Source organism: Rattus norvegicus, chromosome 2 (genome assembly GCF_036323735.1).
Source record: "Rattus norvegicus strain BN/NHsdMcwi chromosome 2, GRCr8, whole genome shotgun sequence".
NCBI lineage: Eukaryota > Metazoa > Chordata > Mammalia > Rodentia > Muridae > Rattus > Rattus norvegicus.
The window spans coordinates 92,650,900-92,655,571 of NC_086020.1; the positions used below are offsets into that span (position 1 = coordinate 92,650,900).

Sequence of the window (4,672 nt, forward strand, 5' to 3'; positions counted from 1 at the left end):
TTACAACTCCTAAATAAGGACAAACCTAACTTCGCAGTAGAAAGAGAATGGGATTCCCCTAGACCCTCCCCAGACTGTCTAAGTAGTGAACTTGTCCCTAACGTAAAATCAGAATATAATATCCTCTTCAACATGCTATTTTTCCAGCTATAGCTCTCTGATTCAGAAATAAGAAATCATCTTTTCATTAGCTTTGTTTTTTGAGACACTACTTCAAAATTGGCATTAAAAACCAGTTTCTAGAAACACGGTCAACTCCTGCCCCTCGTGCCCAGACCTTTTAGGTGCAGGGTCACAAGTCATGTCATCATATCAGGTTTCCCTCAGTCAGGGAAAGCCTGAAAAAGCATTAATTTATTTACACTTTTGCTATGTAATATTTATATGATTATAAACCTAAATCTTCACTTGCTTATGTTTTAAGTGTTTATAAAGCACTCAAAATTGTATCTTATGTGAATAAGACTTCTGAAAAAAATACTTCAATACAATCTTTCTGTTGGGTAAAGATATTCTACACACACGATTAAACAATCTTTTCCTTGGGAAATTTCCTATACACACTAATTGAGAAAAGCAACCATCTCAAAAATTAAAATAGTATTTCCCACCGCCATTCCTGCTGCCAGCCCAAGCATGGTCCTGCACGCTGCCAGTCGGTCTTTGCTGCCATGCCCACGAATAATGGAAAAGGAGGTAAAAACCAGCGTACAGGGAAGAATGAGATTGAATCTGAAAAGCGAGAGCTTGTGTTCAAGGAGGATGGGCAAAAATATGCTCAGGTAATCAAATGTTGGGAAACGGACGATTAGAACCCTAGATGCCTAGAACAAATGAAACTCAAGACAGATGATCAAAATGTGAATGCTTCACTCCTTCTTTAAAAGGGGAACAAGAATACCCTTGGCAGGGAATAGAGAGGCAAAGATTAAAACAGAGACTGAAGGAACACCCATTCAGAGCCTGCCCCACATGTGGCCCATACATATACAGCCACCCAATTAGACAAGATGGATGAAGCAAAGAAGTGCAGGCCGACAGGAGCCGGATGTAGATCGCTCCTGAGAGACAGCCAGAATACAGCAAATACAGAGGCGAATGCCAGCAGCAAACCACTGAACTGAGAATAGGACCCCCGTTGAAGGAATCAGAGAAAGAACTGGAAGAGCTTGAAGAGGCTCGAGACCCCATATGTACAACAATGCCAAGCAACCAGAGCTTCCAGGGACTAAGCCACTACCTAAAGACTATACATGGACTGACCCTGGACTCTGACCTCATAGATAGCAATGAATATCCTAGTAAGAGCACCAGTGGAAGGGGAAGCCCTGGGTCCTGCTAAGACTGAACCCCCAGTGAACTAGACTGTTGGGGGGAGGGCGGCAATGGGGGGAGGGTTGGGAGGGGAACACCCATAAGGAAGAGGAGGGGGGAGGGGGATGTTTGCCCGGAAACCGGGAAAGGGAATAACACTCGAAATGTATATAAGAAATACTCAAGTTAATAAAAAAATAAAAATAAAAAAAATAAAAACTGAAAAAAAAAAGAAGCCGTGTGTTTCGATGGTGCAAGGAGAATATGCCACATCAGAGGGAAACTGAAAAAAAAAAGGTTTGGATAAACACCTCAGATATCATATTGGTAGCCCTCCGAGATTACCAGTACAACAAAGCCGATGTCATTTCAAAATACAAGCAGATGAAGCAGAAGTCTCAAGGCATACGGTGAGCTTCCGGAGCATGCTAAAATCAAAGAAACTGATACATTTGGTCCTGGAGATGATGATGAAATTCATTTGATGACTTAGAGGGTTATGATGAAGACATCGATGATATCTAAAATGAACTCGATATTTTACATTCCAGTCTTCCTGAAGATTGTTCTTCAGGTTTGGAATCTGGCCATAGACCTCAAAGAAAAGTTTTCACTGTCACCATTTTGTCTGATTTGATTTAATGGTCCTTAAGAAGACCATTTAAGAAAAAAAAAAGAAGCCTTTCCTACATTGACCACTTCCAGTAAGTAAATGGATGTTTGAGTAAACCATTTGCCTTGTACTCAGTATAAATTATGATTAAGTCTTGCCTTTGCATAGCTGTTGACTGTACAGTCTTTGTATATATTTCAGTTGCCCAGAGATTTTGATACAAATGGAGGCAGGAATCTGCATTTTCTTTTGTTATATTTTGAGACAAGAGTCTAACTCTGTATGTGAGGCTAGCTGAGAGTTCACTGTGATACTGGTGGGCCTTGAAACTTGCTGATTCTCCTATTGACCTCTTAGGTGCTGAGTGCATATGTATATACCACCATACCTGGCAGAAATCTATTGAAAGGCAAAAATGATAGGTCTGCTTTCCATATGTAACTATGTACTATTTTTATACTAGCTTTGGTACCATGTACATTTTTTCATGATTTATTTTGCAGTCATCAGCTTACTGGAGGAGGAAAGGCACTTCCAAACTGACTTTAGGGTTTGTTTGTTTGGGGAGGGGGAGTGTTGACACAGGGTTAATGTGTGTGGCCCTAGTTGTGATGGAACTCACTCTGTACACCAAGCTGGCCTCAAATTCACACAAGCCAGCTTGCCTCTGCCTCCCAAGTACTGGTATTAAAGGTGTGAACCACCACCACCACTTGGCTCCAAAATGTTTTTAGAAATTGGTTTTTAATGTGAATGTTTTTGAGCTCTCAATATAAGGCTGTTTTTATTTTTTAATTTATGTTTATTGGATAATTTTATTTACATTTCAAATGTTATTATCTTTCCCGCTTTCCCATCCATAAGCCCCATACCCCATTCCCTCTCCCTTCTCCTGTAACAGTGTTACCCCTCCCCAATCACTCCCCATTCCTGCCTACCCACCCTGATATTCCCCTACACAGGGAATCCAGCCTTGGCAGGATCAAGGGCTTCTCCTTCCATTGGTGCCCAAAAAGGCCATCCTCTGATAAATATACAGCTGGACACATGGGTCTGTCCAGGCGTAGTCTTTGGGTAGTGGTTTAGTGCCTGGGAGCTCTGGTGGGTTGGCATTGTTCTTATGGGACTGCAAGACCCTGCAGCTCTTTCAATCCTTTCTCTAACTCCTCCAATGGGGACCCAGTTCTCAGTTCAATGGTTGGCTAAGAGTCTCTGTATTTGTCATGCTCTGGCAGAGCCTCTTAGGAGACAAATGTATTCAGCCCCTGTCAGCATGCACTTCTTGGTGTCAGCAATGATGTCTGGGTTTGGTGGCTATATGTATATGGGCTGGATCCCAAGTTGAGCAGGCACTGAATGGCCATTCCTTCAGTCTATGCTCCACACTTTGTCAATATCTACTCCTATGAATATTTTTGTTCCCCTTTCTAAGAAGAAATGAAGCATCCATACTTTTGTCTTCCTTCTTCTTGAGCTTCACGTGATGTGTGAATTGTATCTTGAGTAATTTGAGCATTTGGGCTAATATTCACTTATCAGTGAGTGCATACCATGTGTGCTTTTTGTGATTGAGTTCCCTCACACAGGATCCTTTCTAGTTCCATCTATTTGCCTATGAATTTCATGAAGTCATTGTTTTTGACAGCCAAGTAGTACACCATTATGTAGATGTACCACATTTTCTGTATCCATTCCTCTGTTGAAGGGTATCTGGGTTCTTTCTGGCTTCTGGCTATTATAAATAAGGCTTCTATGAACATAGTGGAGCATGTGTTTTTGTTGTATGTTGGAGCATCTTTTGGAATAGCTGGGTCCTCAGGTAGTGCAATGTCCAATTTTCTGAGGAAACTCCAGACTGATTTCCACAGTAGTTGTACCAGCTTGCAATCCCGCCAACAATGGAGGAGTGTTCCTCTTTCCCCACATCCTCGCCAGCATTTGCTGTCACCCGAGTTTTTGCTCTTAGCAATTCTGACTGGTATGAGGTAGAATCTCAGGGTTGTTTTGATTTGCATTTCCATGGTAACTAAGAATGCTGAACATTTCTTTTGGTATTTCTCAGCCACTCAATATTCCTCTGCTGAGAAGCCTTTGTTAGCTCTGTATCCCAATTTTAATAGGGTGATTTGACTTTCTGGAGTCTAACTTCTTGAGTTCTTTGTATATTTTGGATATTAGCCCTCTATCAGGTGTAGGATTGGTAAAGATCTTTTCCCAATAGGTTGGTTACCATTTTGTCCTAATGACAGTGTCCTTTGCCTTACAGAAGTTTTGCAGTTTTATGAGGTATCATATGTCAATTCTTGATTTTAGAACATAAGCCATTGGTGTTTGGTTCAGGAAATTTTCCCCAGTGCCCATATGTTCAAGACTCTTCCCTACTTTGTCTTCTATTAGTTTGAGTGTATCTGGTTTTATGTGGAGGTCCTTGATCCACTTGGACTTAAGCATTGTACAGAGCAATAAGAATGGGTCAATTTACCCAATTAGACAAGATGGATGAAGCAAAGAAGTGCAGACCGACAGGAGCCGGATGTAGATCTCTCCTGAGAGATACAGCCAGAATACAGCAAATACAGAGGCAAATGCCAGCAGCAAACCACTGAACTGAGAATGGGACCCCCGTTGAAGGAATCAGAGAAAGAACTGGAAGAGCTTGAAGGGGCTCGAGACCCCTTATGAACAACAATGCCAAGCAACCAGAGCTTCCAGGGACTAAGCCACTACCTAAAGACTATACATGGA

The 4,672-nt window shown here is 41.7% G+C and overlaps 1 pseudogene; it reads left to right on the forward strand.

Moving 5' to 3' along the window:
• Positions 1-671: 671 nt before the first annotated feature.
• On the forward strand, positions 672-1,929 carry Eif1ax-ps1 (eukaryotic translation initiation factor 1A, X-linked, pseudogene 1; annotated as a pseudogene).
• The last annotated feature ends 2,743 nt before the right edge of the window (positions 1,930-4,672 follow it).